This window comes from Triturus cristatus, chromosome 4_1 (assembly GCF_964204655.1).
Source record: "Triturus cristatus chromosome 4_1, aTriCri1.1, whole genome shotgun sequence".
NCBI lineage: Eukaryota > Metazoa > Chordata > Amphibia > Caudata > Salamandridae > Triturus > Triturus cristatus.
The window spans coordinates 118,950,189-118,972,382 of NC_140585.1; the positions used below are offsets into that span (position 1 = coordinate 118,950,189).

General features: G+C 35.2%; 1 non-coding gene across 1 annotated transcript; it reads left to right on the forward strand.

Annotated features, from left to right (window-relative positions):
- Window positions 1–4,530: 4,530 nt before the first annotated feature.
- TRNAD-AUC (transfer RNA aspartic acid (anticodon AUC)) lies at window positions 4,531–4,602 on the forward strand. Its single transcript has one exon. It is a non-coding gene; the product is annotated as a tRNA-Asp (tRNA).
- The last annotated feature ends 17,592 nt before the right edge of the window (window positions 4,603–22,194 follow it).

Sequence of the window (22,194 nt, forward strand, 5' to 3'; positions counted from 1 at the left end):
TGGTGGTAAATGGTTATAAGCTGCAAATGGTAAAGTGAGCTGATTGTATATATATATATATATATATACATATACATAGATAGATAGAAAGATAGATAGACAGATCGATAAATAGGTATTTATTTTAATCAATCATTTCTTATTAAAGCAGATTATTTTTGGCTAGGAATTTCTGATTTGTAATCATTTATGAAAAAAGATTGCTTCTCCTAACCAAAGGAAGCAAAGCTGCCTATTACAATACTGTGAATTGATTGAGGGCATGCCCTAACCTCATGGAGGTGAGCACTGTTGAACTGAAGCCAATATGTCCTCGTTAGTATAGTGGTCAGTATCCCCGCCTGTCATGCGGGAGACCGGGGTTCAATTCCCCGACGGGGAGACTATTCCTTTTATTCACACAATTAAATAAAATGATGTACTTAATAACATTGTAAACTATATTTGTCATTATCCTTCTCTATTACGATTGAGATAAACGTTGAATTCAGTGATGGCCAAATTGCTTACAGATGTGTTAACTAAAAGTCAGAATATGCTCTGAATATTTCAATCTGCACAGACCATACCATCAAAAACAATTTACATCTATAATCTAATGGAAATGGAATGAAGCAGTGGGGAATCTTATGCTTCTGCTCAACTCTAGGGGCTAGATTTAGAAGTGGAGTGGATGCTTTTTGTTAGTAGTGACCCCTGGTGGTAAATGGTTATAAGCTGCAAATGGTAAAGTGAGCTGATTGTATATATATATATATATTTATATATATATATATATATACATAGATAGATAGAAAGATAGATAGACAGATCGATAAATAGGTATTTATTTTAATCAATCATTTCTTATTAAAGCAGATTATTTTTAGCTAGGAATTTCTGATTTGTAATCATTTATGAAAAAAGATTACTTCTCCTAACCAAAAGAAGCAAAGCTGCCTATTACAATACTGTGAATTGATTGAGGGCATGCCCTAACCTCATGAAGGTGAGCACTGTTGAACTGAAGCCAATATGTCCTCGTTAGTATAGTGGTCAGTATCCCCGCCTGTCACGCGGGAGACCGGGGTTCAATTCCCCGACGGGGAGACGATTCCTTTTATTCACACAATTAAATAAAATGATGTACTTAATAACATTGTAAACTATATTTGTCATTATCCTTGTCTATTACGATTGAGATAAACGTTGAATTCAGTGATGGCCAAATTGCTTACAGATGTGTTAACTAAAAGTCAGAATATGCTCTGAATATTTCAATCTGCACAGACCATACCATCAAAAAAAATTTACATCTATAATCTAATGGAAATGGAATGAAGCAGTGGGGAATCTTATGCTTCTGCTCAACTCTAGGGGCTAGATTTAGAAGTGGAGTGGATGCTTTTTGTTAGTAGTTACCCCTGGTGGTAAATGGTTATAAGCTGCAAATGGTAAAGTGAGCTGATAGTATATATATATATATATATATATATATACATATACATAGATAGATAGAAAGATAGATAGACAGATCGATAGATAGGTATTTATTTTAATCAATCATTTCTTATTAAAGCAGATTATTTTTGGCTAGGAATTTCTGATTTGTAATCATTTATGAAAAAAGATTGCTTCTCCTAACCAAAGGAAGCAAAGCTGCCTATTACAATACTGTGAATTGATTGAGGGCATGCCCTAACCTCATGGAGGTGAGCACTGTTGAACTGAAGCCAATATGTCCTCGTTAGTATAGTGGTCAGTATCCCCGCCTGTCACGCGGGAGACCGGGGTTCAATTCCCCGACGGGGAGACGATTCCTTTTATTCACACAATTAAATAAAATGATGTACTTAATAACATTGTAAACTATATTTGTCATTATCCTTGTCTATTACGATTGAGATAAACGTTGAATTCAGTGATGGCCAAATTGCTTACAGATGTGTTAACTAAAAGTCAGAATATGCTCTGAATATTTCAATCTGCACAGACCATACCATCAAAAACAATTTACATCTATAATCTAATGGAAATGGAATGAAGCAGTGGGGAATCTTATGCTTCTGCTCAACTCTAGGGGCTAGATTTAGAAGTGGAGTGGATGCTTTTTGTTAGTAGTGACCCCTGGTGGTAAATGGTTATAAGCTGCAAATGGTAAAGTGAGCTGATTGTATATATATATATATATATATACATATACATAGATAGATAGAAAGATAGATAGACAGATCGATAAATAGGTATTTATTTTAATCAATCATTTCTTATTAAAGCAGATTATTTTTGGCTAGGAATTTCTGATTTGTAATCATTTATGAAAAAAGATTGCTTCTCCTAACCAAAAGAAGCAAAGCTGCCTATTACAATACTGTGAATTGATTGAGGGCATGCCCTAACCTCATGGAGGTGAGCACTGTTGAACTGAAGCCAATATGTCCTCGTTAGTATAGTGGTCAGTATCCCCGCCTGTCACGCGGCAGACCGGGGTTCAATTCCCCGACGGGGAGACGATTCCTTTTATTCACACAATTAAATAAAATGATGTACTTAATAACATTGTAAACTATATTTGTCATTATCCTTCTCTATTACGATTGAGATAAACGTTGAATTCAGTGATGGCCAAATTGCTTACAGATGTGTTAACTAAAAGTCAGAATATGCTCTGAATATTTCAATCTGCACAGACCATACCATCAAAAACAATTTACATCTGTAATCTAATGGAAAATGGAATGAAGCAGTGGGGAATCTTATGCTTCTGCTCAACTCTAGGGGCTGGATTTAGAAGTGGAGTGGATGCTTTTTGTTAGTAGTGACCCCTGGTGGTAAATGGTTATAAGCTGCAAATGGTAAAGTGAGCTGATTGTATATATATATATATATATATATATATATACATATACATAGATAGATAGAAAGATAGATAGACAGATCGATAAATAGGTATTTATTTTAATCAATCATTTCTTATTAAAGCAGATTATTTTTAGCTAGGAATTTCTGATTTGTAATCATTTATGAAAAAAGATTGCTTCTCCTAACCAAAGGAAGCAAAGCTGCCTATTACAATACTGTGAATTGATTGAGGGCATGCCCTAACCTCATGGAGGTGAGCACTGTTGAACTGAAGCCAATATGTCCTCGTTAGTATAGTGGTCAGTATCCCCGCCTGTCACACGGGAGACCGGGGTTCAATTCCCCGACGGGGAGACGATTCCTTTTATTCACACAATTAAATAAAATGATGTACTTAATAACATTGTAAACTATATTTGTCATTATCCTTGTCTATTACGATTGAGATAAACGTTGAATTCAGTGATGGCCAAATTGCTTACAGATGTGTTAACTAAAAGTCAGAATATGCTCTGAATATTTCAATCTGCACAGACCATACCATCAAAAACAATTTACATCTATAATCTAATGGAAATGGAATGAAGCAGTGGGGAATCTTATGCTTCTGCTCAACTCTAGGGGCTAGATTTAGAAGTGGAGTGGATGCTTTTTGTTAGTAGTGACCCCTGGTGGTAAATGGTTATAAGCTGCAAATGGTAAAGTGAGCTGATTGTATATATATATATATATATATATACATATACATAGATAGATAGAAAGATAGATAGACAGATCGATAAATAGGTATTTATTTTAATCAATCATTTCTTATTAAAGCAGATTATTTTTGGCTAGGAATTTCTGATTTGTAATCATTTATGAAAAAAGATTGCTTCTCCTAACCAAAAGAAGCAAAGCTGCCTATTACAATACTGTGAATTGATTGAGGGCATGCCCTAACCTCATGGAGGTGAGCACTGTTGAACTGAAGCCAATATGTCCTCGTTAGTATAGTGGTCAGTATCCCCGCCTGTCACGCGGCAGACCGGGGTTCAATTCCCCGACGGGGAGACGATTCCTTTTATTCACACAATTAAATAAAATGATGTACTTAATAACATTGTAAACTATATTTGTCATTATCCTTCTCTATTACGATTGAGATAAACGTTGAATTTAGTGATGGCCAAATTGCTTACAGATGTGTTAACTAAAAGTCAGAATATGCTCTGAATATTTCAATCTGCACAGACCATACCATCAAAAACAATTTACATCTGTAATCTAATGGAAAATGGAATGAAGCAGTGGGGAATCTTATGCTTCTGCTCAACTCTAGGGGCTAGATTTAGAAGTGGAGTGGATGCTTTTTGTTAGTAGTGACCCCTGGTGGTAAATGGTTATAAGCTGCAAATGGTAAAGTGAGCTGATTGTATATATATATATATATATATATATATATATATATATACATAGATAGATAGAAAGATAGATAGACAGATCGATAAATAGGTATTTATTTTAATCAATCATTTCTTATTAAAGCAGATTATTTTTAGCTAGGAATTTCTGATTTGTAATCATTTATGAAAAAAGATTACTTCTCCTAACCAAAAGAAGCAAAGCTGCCTATTACAATACTGTGAATTGATTGAGGGCATGCCCTAACCTCATGAAGGTGAGCACTGTTGAACTGAAGCCAATATGTCCTCGTTAGTATAGTGGTCAGTATCCCCGCCTATCACGCGGGAGACCGGGGTTCAATTCCCCGACGGGGAGACGATTCCTTTTATTCACACAATTAAATAAAATGATGTACTTAATAACATTGTAAACTATATTTGTCATTATCCTTGTCTATTACGATTGAGATAAACGTTGAATTCAGTGATGGCCAAATTGCTTACAGATGTGTTAACTAAAAGTCAGAATATGCTCTGAATATTTCAATCTGCACAGACCATACCATCAAAAAAAATTTACATCTATAATCTAATGGAAATGGAATGAAGCAGTGGGGAATCTTATGCTTCTGCTCAACTCTAGGGGCTAGATTTAGAAGTGGAGTGGATGCTTTTTGTTAGTAGTGACCCCTGGTGGTAAATGGTTATAAGCTGCAAATGGTAAAGTGAGCTGATAGTATATATATATATATATATATATATATATATACATATACATAGATAGATAGAAAGATAGATAGACAGATCGATAGATAGGTATTTATTTTAATCAATCATTTCTTATTAAAGCAGATTATTTTTGGCTAGGAATTTCTGATTTGTAATCATTTATGAAAAAAGATTGCTTCTCCTAACCAAAGGAAGCAAAGCTGCCTATTACAATACTGTGAATTGATTGAGGGCATGCCCTAACCTCATGGAGGTGAGCACTGTTGAACTGAAGCCAATATGTCCTCGTTAGTATAGTGGTCAGTATCCCCGCCTGTCACGCGGGAGACCGGGGTTCAATTCCCCGACGGGGAGACGATTCCTTTTATTCACACAATTAAATAAAATGATGTACTTAATAACATTGTAAACTATATTTGTCATTATCCTTGTCTATTACGATTGAGATAAACGTTGAATTCAGTGATGGCCAAATTGCTTACAGATGTGTTAACTAAAAGTCAGAATATGCTCTGAATATTTCAATCTGCACAGACCATACCATCAAAAACAATTTACATCTATAATCTAATGGAAATGGAATGAAGCAGTGGGGAATCTTATGCTTCTGCTCAACTCTAGGGGCTAGATTTAGAAGTGGAGTGGATGCTTTTTGTTAGTAGTGACCCCTGGTGGTAAATGGTTATAAGCTGCAAATGGTAAAGTGAGCTGATTGTATATATATATATATATATATACATATACATAGATAGATAGAAAGATAGATAGACAGATCGATAAATAGGTATTTATTTTAATCAATCATTTCTTATTAAAGCAGATTATTTTTGGCTAGGAATTTCTGATTTGTAATCATTTATGAAAAAAGATTGCTTCTCCTAACCAAAAGAAGCAAAGCTGCCTATTACAATACTGTGAATTGATTGAGGGCATGCCCTAACCTCATGGAGGTGAGCACTGTTGAACTGAAGCCAATATGTCCTCGTTAGTATAGTGGTCAGTATCCCCGCCTGTCACGCGGCAGACCGGGGTTCAATTCCCCGACGGGGAGACGATTCCTTTTATTCACACAATTAAATAAAATGATGTACTTAATAACATTGTAAACTATATTTGTCATTATCCTTCTCTATTACGATTGAGATAAACGTTGAATTCAGTGATGGCCAAATTGCTTACAGATGTGTTAACTAAAAGTCAGAATATGCTCTGAATATTTCAATCTGCACAGACCATACCATCAAAAACAATTTACATCTGTAATCTAATGGAAAATGGAATGAAGCAGTGGGGAATCTTATGCTTCTGCTCAACTCTAGGGGCTGGATTTAGAAGTGGAGTGGATGCTTTTTGTTAGTAGTGACCCCTGGTGGTAAATGGTTATAAGCTGCAAATGGTAAAGTGAGCTGATTGTATATATATATATATATATATATATATATATATATATATACATAGATAGATAGAAAGATAGATAGACAGATCGATAAATAGGTATTTATTTTAATCAATCATTTCTTATTAAAGCAGATTATTTTTAGCTAGGAATTTCTGATTTGTAATCATTTATGAAAAAAGATTACTTCTCCTAACCAAAAGAAGCAAAGCTGCCTATTACAATACTGTGAATTGATTGAGGGCATGCCCTAACCTCATGAAGGTGAGCACTGTTGAACTGAAGCCAATATGTCCTCGTTAGTATAGTGGTCAGTATCCCCGCCTGTCACGCGGGAGACCGGGGTTCAATTCCCCGACGGGGAGACGATTCCTTTTATTCACACAATTAAATAAAATGATGTACTTAATAACATTGTAAACTATATTTGTCATTATCCTTGTCTATTACGATTGAGATAAACGTTGAATTCAGTGATGGCCAAATTGCTTACAGATGTGTTAACTAAAAGTCAGAATATGCTCTGAATATTTCAATCTGCACAGACCATACCATCAAAAAAAATTTACATCTATAATCTAATGGAAATGGAATGAAGCAGTGGGGAATCTTATGCTTCTGCTCAACTCTAGGGGCTAGATTTAGAAGTGGAGTGGATGCTTTTTGTTAGTAGTGACCCCTGGTGGTAAATGGTTATAAGCTGCAAATGGTAAAGTGAGCTGATAGTATATATATATATATATATATATATATATATACATATACATAGATAGATAGAAAGATAGATAGACAGATCGATAGATAGGTATTTATTTTAATCAATCATTTCTTATTAAAGCAGATTATTTTTGGCTAGGAATTTCTGATTTGTAATCATTTATGAAAAAAGATTGCTTCTCCTAACCAAAGGAAGCAAAGCTGCCTATTACAATACTGTGAATTGATTGAGGGCATGCCCTAACCTCATGGAGGTGAGCACTGTTGAACTGAAGCCAATATGTCCTCGTTAGTATAGTGGTCAGTATCCCCGCCTGTCACGCGGGAGACCGGGGTTCAATTCCCCGACGGGGAGACGATTCCTTTTATTCACACAATTAAATAAAATGATGTACTTAATAACATTGTAAACTATATTTGTCATTATCCTTGTCTATTACGATTGAGATAAACGTTGAATTCAGTGATGGCCAAATTGCTTACAGATGTGTTAACTAAAAGTCAGAATATGCTCTGAATATTTCAATCTGCACAGACCATACCATCAAAAACAATTTACATCTATAATCTAATGGAAATGGAATGAAGCAGTGGGGAATCTTATGCTTCTGCTCAACTCTAGGGGCTAGATTTAGAAGTGGAGTGGATGCTTTTTGTTAGTAGTGACCCCTGGTGGTAAATGGTTATAAGCTGCAAATGGTAAAGTGAGCTGATTGTATATATATATATATATATATACATATACATAGATAGATAGAAAGATAGATAGACAGATCGATAAATAGGTATTTATTTTAATCAATCATTTCTTATTAAAGCAGATTATTTTTGGCTAGGAATTTCTGATTTGTAATCATTTATGAAAAAAGATTGCTTCTCCTAACCAAAAGAAGCAAAGCTGCCTATTACAATACTGTGAATTGATTGAGGGCATGCCCTAACCTCATGGAGGTGAGCACTGTTGAACTGAAGCCAATATGTCCTCGTTAGTATAGTGGTCAGTATCCCCGCCTGTCACGCGGCAGACCGGGGTTCAATTCCCCGACGGGGAGACGATTCCTTTTATTCACACAATTAAATAAAATGATGTACTTAATAACATTGTAAACTATATTTGTCATTATCCTTCTCTATTACGATTGAGATAAACGTTGAATTCAGTGATGGCCAAATTGCTTACAGATGTGTTAACTAAAAGTCAGAATATGCTCTGAATATTTCAATCTGCACAGACCATACCATCAAAAACAATTTACATCTGTAATCTAATGGAAAATGGAATGAAGCAGTGGGGAATCTTATGCTTCTGCTCAACTCTAGGGGCTGGATTTAGAAGTGGAGTGGATGCTTTTTGTTAGTAGTGACCCCTGGTGGTAAATGGTTATAAGCTGCAAATGGTAAAGTGAGCTGATTGTATATATATATATATATATATATATATATATATACATATACATAGATAGATAGAAAGATAGATAGACAGATCGATAAATAGGTATTTATTTTAATCAATCATTTCTTATTAAAGCAGATTATTTTTAGCTAGGAATTTCTGATTTGTAATCATTTATGAAAAAAGATTGCTTCTCCTAACCAAAGGAAGCAAAGCTGCCTATTACAATACTGTGAATTGATTGAGGGCATGCCCTAACCTCATGGAGGTGAGCACTGTTGAACTGAAGCCAATATGTCCTCGTTAGTATAGTGGTCAGTATCCCCGCCTGTCACGCGGGAGACCGGGGTTCAATTCCCCGACGGGGAGACGATTCCTTTTATTCACACAATTAAATAAAATGATGTACTTAATAACATTGTAAACTATATTTGTCATTATCCTTGTCTATTACGATTGAGATAAACGTTGAATTCAGTGATGGCCAAATTGCTTACAGATGTGTTAACTAAAAGTCAGAATATGCTCTGAATATTTCAATCTGCACAGACCATACCATCAAAAACAATTTACATCTATAATCTAATGGAAATGGAATGAAGCAGTGGGGAATCTTATGCTTCTGCTCAACTCTAGGGGCTAGATTTAGAAGTGGAGTGGATGCTTTTTGTTAGTAGTGACCCCTGGTGGTAAATGGTTATAAGCTGCAAATGGTAAAGTGAGCTGATTGTATATATATATATATATATATACATATACATAGATAGATAGAAAGATAGATAGACAGATCGATAAATAGGTATTTATTTTAATCAATCATTTCTTATTAAAGCAGATTATTTTTGGCTAGGAATTTCTGATTTGTAATCATTTATGAAAAAAGATTGCTTCTCCTAACCAAAGGAAGCAAAGCTGCCTATTACAATACTGTGAATTGATTGAGGGCATGCCCTAACCTCATGGAGGTGAGCACTGTTGAACTGAAGCCAATATGTCCTCGTTAGTATAGTGGTCAGTATCCCCGCCTGTCACGCGGGAGACCGGGGTTCAATTCCCCGACGGGGAGACGATTCCTTTTATTCACACAATTAAATAAAATGATGTACTTAATAACATTGTAAACTATATTTGTCATTATCCTTGTCTATTACGATTGAGATAAACGTTGAATTCAGTGATGGCCAAATTGCTTACAGATGTGTTAACTAAAAGTCAGAATATGCTCTGAATATTTCAATCTGCACAGACCATACCATCAAAAACAATTTACATCTATAATCTAATGGAAATGGAATGAAGCAGTGGGGAATCTTATGCTTCTGCTCAACTCTAGGGGCTAGATTTAGAAGTGGAGTGGATGCTTTTTGTTAGTAGTGACCCCTGGTGGTAAATGGTTATAAGCTGCAAATGGTAAAGTGAGCTGATTGTATATATATATATATATATATACATATACATAGATAGATAGAAAGATAGATAGACAGATCGATAAATAGGTATTTATTTTAATCAATCATTTCTTATTAAAGCAGATTATTTTTGGCTAGGAATTTCTGATTTGTAATCATTTATGAAAAAAGATTGCTTCTCCTAACCAAAAGAAGCAAAGCTGCCTATTACAATACTGTGAATTGATTGAGGGCATGCCCTAACCTCATGGAGGTGAGCACTGTTGAACTGAAGCCAATATGTCCTCGTTAGTATAGTGGTCAGTATCCCCGCCTGTCACGCGGCAGACCGGGGTTCAATTCCCCGACGGGGAGACGATTCCTTTTATTCACACAATTAAATAAAATGATGTACTTAATAACATTGTAAACTATATTTGTCATTATCCTTCTCTATTACGATTGAGATAAACGTTGAATTCAGTGATGGCCAAATTGCTTACAGATGTGTTAACTAAAAGTCAGAATATGCTCTGAATATTTCAATCTGCACAGACCATACCATCAAAAACAATTTACATCTGTAATCTAATGGAAAATGGAATGAAGCAGTGGGGAATCTTATGCTTCTGCTCAACTCTAGGGGCTGGATTTAGAAGTGGAGTGGATGCTTTTTGTTAGTAGTGACCCCTGGTGGTAAATGGTTATAAGCTGCAAATGGTAAAGTGAGCTGATTGTATATATATATATATATATATATATATATATATACATATACATAGATAGATAGAAAGATAGATAGACAGATCGATAAATAGGTATTTATTTTAATCAATCATTTCTTATTAAAGCAGATTATTTTTAGCTAGGAATTTCTGATTTGTAATCATTTATGAAAAAAGATTGCTTCTCCTAACCAAAGGAAGCAAAGCTGCCTATTACAATACTGTGAATTGATTGAGGGCATGCCCTAACCTCATGGAGGTGAGCACTGTTGAACTGAAGCCAATATGTCCTCGTTAGTATAGTGGTCAGTATCCCCGCCTGTCACGCGGGAGACCGGGGTTCAATTCCCCGACGGGGAGACGATTCCTTTTATTCACACAATTAAATAAAATGATGTACTTAATAACATTGTAAACTATATTTGTCATTATCCTTGTCTATTACGATTGAGATAAACGTTGAATTCAGTGATGGCCAAATTGCTTACAGATGTGTTAACTAAAAGTCAGAATATGCTCTGAATATTTCAATCTGCACAGACCATACCATCAAAAACAATTTACATCTATAATCTAATGGAAATGGAATGAAGCAGTGGGGAATCTTATGCTTCTGCTCAACTCTAGGGGCTAGATTTAGAAGTGGAGTGGATGCTTTTTGTTAGTAGTGACCCCTGGTGGTAAATGGTTATAAGCTGCAAATGGTAAAGTGAGCTGATTGTATATATATATATATATATATACATATACATAGATAGATAGAAAGATAGATAGACAGATCGATAAATAGGTATTTATTTTAATCAATCATTTCTTATTAAAGCAGATTATTTTTGGCTAGGAATTTCTGATTTGTAATCATTTATGAAAAAAGATTGCTTCTCCTAACCAAAGGAAGCAAAGCTGCCTATTACAATACTGTGAATTGATTGAGGGCATGCCCTAACCTCATGGAGGTGAGCACTGTTGAACTGAAGCCAATATGTCCTCGTTAGTATAGTGGTCAGTATCCCCGCCTGTCACGCGGGAGACCGGGGTTCAATTCCCCGACGGGGAGACGATTCCTTTTATTCACACAATTAAATAAAATGATGTACTTAATAACATTGTAAACTATATTTGTCATTATCCTTGTCTATTACGATTGAGATAAACGTTGAATTCAGTGATGGCCAAATTGCTTACAGATGTGTTAACTAAAAGTCAGAATATGCTCTGAATATTTCAATCTGCACAGACCATACCATCAAAAACAATTTACATCTATAATCTAATGGAAATGGAATGAAGCAGTGGGGAATCTTATGCTTCTGCTCAACTCTAGGGGCTAGATTTAGAAGTGGAGTGGATGCTTTTTGTTAGTAGTGACCCCTGGTGGTAAATGGTTATAAGCTGCAAATGGTAAAGTGAGCTGATTGTATATATATATATATATATATACATATACATAGATAGATAGAAAGATAGATAGACAGATCGATAAATAGGTATTTATTTTAATCAATCATTTCTTATTAAAGCAGATTATTTTTGGCTAGGAATTTCTGATTTGTAATCATTTATGAAAAAAGATTGCTTCTCCTAACCAAAAGAAGCAAAGCTGCCTATTACAATACTGTGAATTGATTGAGGGCATGCCCTAACCTCATGGAGGTGAGCACTGTTGAACTGAAGCCAATATGTCCTCGTTAGTATAGTGGTCAGTATCCCCGCCTGTCACGCGGGAGACCGGGGTTCAATTCCCCGACGGGGAGACGATTCCTTTTATTCACACAATTAAATAAAATGATGTACTTAATAACATTGTAAACTATATTTGTCATTATCCTTGTCTATTACGATTGAGATAAACGTTGAATTCAGTGATGGCCAAATTGCTTACAGATGTGTTAACTAAAAGTCAGAATATGCTCTGAATATTTCAATCTGCACAGACCATACCATCAAAAACAATTTACATCTATAATCTAATGGAAATGGAATGAAGCAGTGGGGAATCTTATGCTTCTGCTCAACTCTAGGGGCTAGATTTAGAAGTGGAGTGGATGCTTTTTGTTAGTAGTGACCCCTGGTGGTAAATGGTTATAAGCTGCAAATGGTAAAGTGAGCTGATTGTATATATATATATATATATATATACATATACATAGATAGATAGAAAGATAGATAGACAGATCGATAAATAGGTATTTATTTTAATCAATCATTTCTTATTAAAGCAGATTATTTTTGGCTAGGAATTTCTGATTTGTAATCATTTATGAAAAAAGATTGCTTCTCCTAACCAAAGGAAGCAAAGCTGCCTATTACAATACTGTGAATTGATTGAGGGCATGCCCTAACCTCATGGAGGTGAGCACTGTTGAACTGAAGCCAATATGTCCTCGTTAGTATAGTGGTCAGTATCCCCGCCTGTCATGCGGGAGACCGGGGTTCAATTCCCCGACGGGGAGACTATTCCTTTTATTCACACAATTAAATAAAATGATGTACTTAATAACATTGTAAACTATATTTGTCATTATCCTTCTCTATTACGATTGAGATAAACGTTGAATTCAGTGATGGCCAAATTGCTTACAGATGTGTTAACTAAAAGTCAGAATATGCTCTGAATATTTCAATCTGCACAGACCATACCATCAAAAACAATTTACATCTATAATCTAATGGAAATGGAATGAAGCAGTGGGGAATCTTATGCTTCTGCTCAACTCTAGGGGCTAGATTTAGAAGTGGAGTGGATGCTTTTTGTTAGTAGTGACCCCTGGTGGTAAATGGTTATAAGCTGCAAATGGTAAAGTGAGCTGATTGTATATATATATATATATATATATATATATATATATATATATATATATATACATAGATAGATAGAAAGATAGATAGACAGATCGATAAATAGGTATTTATTTTAATCAATCATTTCTTATTAAAGCAGATTATTTTTAGCTAGGAATTTCTGATTTGTAATCATTTATGAAAAAAGATTACTTCTCCTAACCAAAAGAAGCAAAGCTGCCTATTACAATACTGTGAATTGATTGAGGGCATGCCCTAACCTCATGAAGGTGAGCACTGTTGAACTGAAGCCAATATGTCCTCGTTAGTATAGTGGTCAGTATCCCCGCCTGTCACGCGGGAGACCGGGGTTCAATTCCCCGACGGGGAGACGATTCCTTTTATTCACACAATTAAATAAAATGATGTACTTAATAACATTGTAAACTATATTTGTCATTATCCTTGTCTATTACGATTGAGATAAACGTTGAATTCAGTGATGGCCAAATTGCTTACAGATGTGTTAACTAAAAGTCAGAATATGCTCTGAATATTTCAATCTGCACAGACCATACCATCAAAAAAAATTTACATCTATAATCTAATGGAAATGGAATGAAGCAGTGGGGAATCTTATGCTTCTGCTCAACTCTAGGGGCTAGATTTAGAAGTGGAGTGGATGCTTTTTGTTAGTAGTGACCCCTGGTGGTAAATGGTTATAAGCTGCAAATGGTAAAGTGAGCTGATAGTATATATATATATATATATATATATATACATATACATAGATAGATAGAAAGATAGATAGACAGATCGATAGATAGGTATTTATTTTAATCAATCATTTCTTATTAAAGCAGATTATTTTTGGCTAGGAATTTCTGATTTGTAATCATTTATGAAAAAAGATTGCTTCTCCTAACCAAAGGAAGCAAAGCTGCCTATTACAATACTGTGAATTGATTGAGGGCATGCCCTAACCTCATGGAGGTGAGCACTGTTGAACTGAAGCCAATATGTCCTCGTTAGTATAGTGGTCAGTATCCCCGCCTGTCACGCGGGAGACCGGGGTTCAATTCCCCGACGGGGAGACGATTCCTTTTATTCACACAATTAAATAAAATGATGTACTTAATAACATTGTAAACTATATTTGTCATTATCCTTGTCTATTACGATTGAGATAAACGTTGAATTCAGTGATGGCCAAATTGCTTACAGATGTGTTAACTAAAAGTCAGAATATGCTCTGAATATTTCAATCTGCACAGACCATACCATCAAAAACAATTTACATCTATAATCTAATGGAAATGGAATGAAGCAGTGGGGAATCTTATGCTTCTGCTCAACTCTAGGGGCTAGATTTAGAAGTGGAGTGGATGCTTTTTGTTAGTAGTGACCCCTGGTGGTAAATGGTTATAACCTGCAAATGGTAAAGTGAGCTGATTGTATATATATATATATATATATACATATACATAGATAGATAGAAAGATAGATAGACAGATCGATAAATAGGTATTTATTTTAATCAATCATTTCTTATTAAAGCAGATTATTTTTGGCTAGGAATTTCTGATTTGTAATCATTTATGAAAAAAGATTGCTTCTCCTAACCAAAGGAAGCAAAGCTGCCTATTACAATACTGTGAATTGATTGAGGGCATGCCCTAACCTCATGGAGGTGAGCACTGTTGAACTGAAGCCAATATGTCCTCGTTAGTATAGTGGTCAGTATCCCCGCCTGTCACGCGGGAGACCGGGGTTCAATTCCCCGACGGGGAGACGATTCCTTTTATTCACACAATTAAATAAAATGATGTACTTAATAACATTGTAAACTATATTTGTCATTATCCTTCTCTATTACGATTGAGATAAACGTTGAATTCAGTGATGGCCAAATTGCTTACAGATGTGTTAACTAAAAGTCAGAATATGCTCTGAATATTTCAATCTGCACAGACCATACCATCAAAAACAATTTACATCTGTAATCTAATGGAAAATGGAATGAAGCAGTGGGGAATCTTATGCTTCTGCTCAACTCTAGGGGCTGGATTTAGAAGTGGAGTGGATGCTTTTTGTTAGTAGTGACCCCTGGTGGTAAATGGTTATAAGCTGCAAATGGTAAAGTGAGCTGATTGTATATATATATATATATATATATATATATATATACATATACATAGATAGATAGAAAGATAGATAGACAGATCGATAAATAGGTATTTATTTTAATCAATCATTTCTTATTAAAGCAGATTATTTTTAGCTAGGAATTTCTGATTTGTAATCATTTATGAAAAAAGATTGCTTCTCCTAACCAAAGGAAGCAAAGCTGCCTATTACAATACTGTGAATTGATTGAGGGCATGCCCTAACCTCATGGAGGTGAGCACTGTTGAACTGAAGCCAATATGTCCTCGTTAGTATAGTGGTCAGTATCCCCGCCTGTCACGCGGGAGACCGGGGTTCAATTCCCCGACGGGGAGACGATTCCTTTTATTCACACAATTAAATAAAATGATGTACTTAATAACATTGTAAACTATATTTGTCATTATCCTTGTCTATTACGATTGAGATAAACGTTGAATTCAGTGATGGCCAAATTGCTTACAGATGTGTTAACTAAAAGTCAGAATATGCTCTGAATATTTCAATCTGCACAGACCATACCATCAAAAACAATTTACATCTATAATCTAATGGAAATGGAATGAAGCAGTGGGGAATCTTATGCTTCTGCTCAACTCTAGGGGCTAGATTTAGAAGTGGAGTGGATGCTTTTTGTTAGTAGTGACCCCTGGTGGTAAATGGTTATAACCTGCAAATGGTAAAGTGAGCTGATTGTATATATATATATATATATATACATATACATAGATAGATAGAAAGATAGATAGACAGATCGATAAATAGGTATTTATTTTAATCAATCATTTCTTATTAAAGCAGATTATTTTTGGCTAGGAATTTCTGATTTGTAATCATTTATGAAAAAAGATTGCTTCTCCTAACCAAAGGAAGCAAAGCTGCCTATTACAATACTGTGAATTGATTGAGGGCATGCCCTAACCTCATGGAGGTGAGCACTGTTGAACTGAAGCCAATATGTCCTCGTTAGTATAGTGGTCAGTATCCCCGCCTGTCACGCGGGAGACCGGGGTTCAATTCCCCGACGGGGAGACGATTCCTTTTATTCACACAATTAAATAAAATGATGTACTTAATAACATTGTAAACTATATTTGTCATTATCCTTCTCTATTACGATTGAGATAAACGTTGAATTCAGTGATGGCCAAATTGCTTACAGATGTGTTAACTAAAAGTCAGAATATGCTCTGAATATTTCAATCTGCACAGACCATACCATCAAAAACAATTTACATCTGTAATCTAATGGAAAATGGAATGAAGCAGTGGGGAATCTTATGCTTCTGCTCAACTCTAGGGGCTGGATTTAGAAGTGGAGTTGATGCTTTTTGTTAGTAGTGACCCCTGGTGGTAAATGGTTATAAGCTGCAAATGGTAAAGTGAGCTGATTGTATATATATATATATATATATATATATATATACATATACATAGATAGATAGAAAGATAGATAGACAGATCGATAAATAGGTATTTATTTTAATCAATCATTTCTTATTAAAGCAGATTATTTTTAGCTAGGAATTTCTGATTTGTAATCATTTATGAAAAAAGATTGCTTCTCCTAACCAAAGGAAGCAAAGCTGCCTATTACAATACTGTGAATTGATTGAGGGCATGCCCTAACCTCATGGAGGTGAGCACTGTTGAACTGAAGCCAATATGTCCTCGTTAGTATAGTGGTCAGTATCCCCGCCTGTCACGCGGGAGACCGGGGTTCAATTCCCCGACGGGGAGACGATTCCTTTTATTCACACAATTAAATAAAATGATGTACTTAATAACATTGTAAACTATATTTGTCATTATCCTTGTCTATTACGATTGAGATAAACGTTGAATTCAGTGATGGCCAAATTGCTTACAGATGTGTTAACTAAAAGTCAGAATATGCTCTGAATATTTCAATCTGCACAGACCATACCATCAAAAACAATTTACATCTATAATCTAATGGAAATGGAATGAAGCAGTGGGGAATCTTATGCTTCTGCTCAACTCTAGGGGCTAGATTTAGAAGTGGAGTGGATGCTTTTTGTTAGTAGTGACCCCTGGTGGTAAATGGTTATAAGCTGCAAATGGTAAAGTGAGCTGATTGTATATATATATATATATATATACATATACATAGATAGATAGAAAGATAGATAGACAGATCGATAAATAGGTATTTATTTTAATCAATCATTTCTTATTAAAGCAGATTATTTTTGGCTAGGAATTTCTGATTTGTAATCATTTATGAAAAAAGATTGCTTCTCCTAACCAAAGGAAGCAAAGCTGCCTATTACAATACTGTGAATTGATTGAGGGCATGCCCTAACCTCATGGAGGTGAGCACTGTTGAACTGAAGCCAATATGTACTCGTTAGTATAGTGGTCAGTATCCCCGCCTGTCACGCGGGAGACCGGGGTTCAATTCCCCGACGGGGAGACGATTCCTTTTATTCACACAATTAAATAAAATGATGTACTTAATAACATTGTAAACTATATTTGTCATTATCCTTGTCTATTACGATTGAGATAAACGTTGAATTCAGTGATGGCCAAATTGCTTACAGATGTGTTAACTAAAAGTCAGAATATGCTCTGAATATTTCAATCTGCACAGACCATACCATCAAAAACAATTTACATCTATAATCTAATGGAAATGGAATGAAGCAGTGGGGAATCTTATGCTTCTGCTCAACTCTAGGGGCTAGATTTAGAAGTGGAGTGGATGCTTTTTGTTAGTAGTGACCCCTGGTGGTAAATGGTTATAAGCTGCAAATGGTAAAGTGAGCTGATTGTATATATATATATATATATATATATATATATACATATACATAGATAGATAGAAAGATAGATAGACAGATCGATAAATAGGTATTTATTTTAATCAATCATTTCTTATTAAAGCAGATTATTTTTAGCTAGGAATTTCTGATTTGTAATCATTTATGAAAAAAGATTGCTTCTCCTAACCAAAGGAAGCAAAGCTGCCTATTACAATACTGTGAATTGATTGAGGGCATGCCCTAACCTCATGGAGGTGAGCACTGTTGAACTGAAGCCAATATGTCCTCGTTAGTATAGTGGTCAGTATCCCCGCCTGTCACGCGGGAGACCGGGGTTCAATTCCCCGACGGGGAGACGATTCCTTTTATTCACACAATTAAATAAAATGATGTACTTAATAACATTGTAAACTATATTTGTCATTATCCTTGTCTATTACGATTGAGATAAACGTTGAATTCAGTGATGGCCAAATTGCTTACAGATGTGTTAACTAAAAGTCAGAATATGCTCTGAATATTTCAATCTGCACAGACCATACCATCAAAAACAATTTACATCTGTAATCTAATGGAAAATGGAATGAAGCAGTGGGGAATCTTATGCTTCTGCTCAACTCTAGGGGCTGGATTTAGAAGTGGAGTGGATGCTTTTTGTTAGTAGTGACCCCTGGTGGTAAATGGTTATAAGCTGCAAATGGTAAAGTGAGCTGATTGTATATATATATATATATATATATATATATATATATACATATACATAGATAGATAGAAAGATAGATAGACAGATCGATAAATAGGTATTTATTTTAATCAATCATTTCTTATTAAAGCAGATTATTTTTAGCTAGGAATTTCTGATTTGTAATCATTTATGAAAAAAGATTGCTTCTCCTAACCAAAGGAAGCAAAGCTGCCTATTACAATACTGTGAATTGATTGAGGGCATGCCCTAACCTCATGGAGGTGAGCACTGTTGAACTGAAGCCAATATGTCCTCGTTAGTATAGTGGTCAGTATCCCCGCCTGTCACGCGGGAGACCGGGGTTCAATTCCCCGACGGGGAGACGATTCCTTTTATTCACACAATTAAATAAAATGATGTACTTAATAACATTGTAAACTATATTTGTCATTATCCTTGTCTATTACGATTGAGATAAACGTTGAATTCAGTGTTGGCCAAATTGCTTACAGATGTGTTAACTAAAAGTCAGAATATGCTCTGAATATTTCAATCTGCACAGACCATACCATCAAAAACAATTTACATCTATAATCTAATGGAAATGGAATGAAGCAGTGGGGAATCTTATGCTTCTGCTCAACTCTAGGGGCTAGATTTAGAAGTGGAGTGGATGCTTTTTGTTAGTAGTGACCCCTGGTGGTAAATGGTTATAAGCTGCAAATGGTAAAGTGAGCTGATTGTATATATATATATATATATACATATACATAGATAGATAGAAAGATAGATAGACAGATCGATAAATAGGTATTTATTTTAATCAATCATTTCTTATTAAAGCAGATTATTTTTGGCTAGGAATTTCTGATTTGTAATCATTTATGAAAAAAGATTGCTTCTCCTAACCAAAGGAAGCAAAGCTGCCTATTACAATACTGTGAATTGATTGAGGGCATGCCCTAACCTCATGGAGGTGAGCACTGTTGAACTGAAGCCAATATGTCCTCGTTAGTATAGTGGTCAGTATCCCCGCATGTCACGCGGGAGACCGGGGTTCAATTCCCCGACGGGGAGACGATTCCTTTTATTCACACAATTAAATAAAATGATGTACTTAATAACATTGTAAACTATATTTGTCATTATCCTTGTCTATTACGATTGAGATAAACGTTGAATTCAGTGATGGCCAAATTGCTTACAGATGTGTTAACTAAAAGTCAGAATATGCTCTGAATATTTCAATCTGCACAGACCATACCATCAAAAACAATTTACATCTATAATCTAATGGAAATGGAATGAAGCAGTGGGGAATCTTATGCTTCTGCTCAACTCTAGGGGCTAGATTTAGAAGTGGAGTGGATGCTTTTTGTTAGTAGTGACCCCTGGTGGTAAATGGTTATAAGCTGCAAATGGTAAAGTGAGCTGATTGTATATATATATATATATATATATATATATACATATACATAGATAGATAGAAAGATAGATAGACAGATCGATAAATAGGTATTTATTTTAATCAATCATTTCTTATTAAAGCAGATTATTTTTAGCTAGGAATTTCTGATTTGTAATCATTTATGAAAAAAGATTGCTTCTCCTAACCAAAGGAAGCAAAGCTGCCTATTACAATACTGTGAATTGATTGAGGGCATGCCCTAACCTCATGGAGGTGAGCACTGTTGAACTGAAGCCAATATGTCCTCGTTAGTATAGTGGTCAGTATCCCCGCCTGTCACGCGGGAGACCGGGGTTCAATTCCCCGACGGGGAGACGATTCCTTTTATTCACACAATTAAATAAAATGATGTACTTAATAACATTGTAAACTATATTTGTCATTATCCTTGTCTATTACGATTGAGATAAACGTTGAATTCAGTGATGGCCAAATTGCTTACAGATGTGTTAACTAAAAGTCAGAATATGCTCTGAATATTTCAATCTGCACAGACCATACCATCAAAAACAATTTACATCTATAATCTAATGGAAATGGAATGAAGCAGTGGGGAATCTTATGCTTCTGCTCAACTCTAGGGGCTAGATTTAGAAGTGGAGTGGATGCTTTTTGTTAGTAGTGACCCCTGGTGGTAAATGGTTATAAGCTGCAAATGGTAAAGTGAGCTGATTGTATATATATATATATATATATACATATACATAGATAGATAGAAAGATAGATAGACAGATCGATAAATAGGTATTTATTTTAATCAATCATTTCTTATTAAAGCAGATTATTTTTGGCTAGGAATTTCTGATTTGTAATCATTTATGAAAAAAGATTGCTTCTCCTAACCAAAGGAAGCAAAGCTGCCTATTACAATACTGTGAATTGATTGAGGGCATGCCCTAACCTCATGGAGGTGAGCACTGTTGAACTGAAGCCAATATGTCCTCGTTAGTATAGTGGTCAGTATCCCCGCATGTCACGCGGGAGACCGGGGTTCAATTCCCCGACGGGGAGACGATTCCTTTTATTCACACAATTAAATAAAATGATGTACTTAATAACATTGTAAACTATATTTGTCATTATCCTTGTCTATTACGATTGAGATAAACGTTGAATTCAGTGATGGCCAAATTGCTTACAGATGTGTTAACTAAAAGTCAGAATATGCTCTGAATATTTCAATCTGCACAGACCATACCATCAAAAACAATTTACATCTATAATCTAATGGAAATGGAATGAAGCAGTGGGGAATCTTATGCTTCTGCTCAACTCTAGGGGCTAGATTTAGAAGTGGAGTGGATGCTTTTTGTTAGTAGTGACCCCTGGTGGTAAATGGTTATAAGCTGCAAATGGTAAAGTGAGCTGATTGTATATATATATATATATATATATATATATACATATACATAGATAGATAGAAAGATAGATAGACAGATCGATAAATAGGTATTTATTTTAATCAATCATTTCTTATTAAAGCAGATTATTTTTAGCTAGGAATTTCTGATTTGTAATCATTTATGAAAAAAGATTGCTTCTCCTAACCAAAGGAAGCAAAGCTGCCTATTACAATACTGTGAATTGATTGAGGGCATGCCCTAACCTCATGGAGGTGAGCACTGTTGAACTGAAGCCAATATGTCCTCGTTAGTATAGTGGTCAGTATCCCCGCCTGTCACGCGGGAGACCGGGGTTCAATTCCCCGACGGGGAGACGATTCCTTTTATT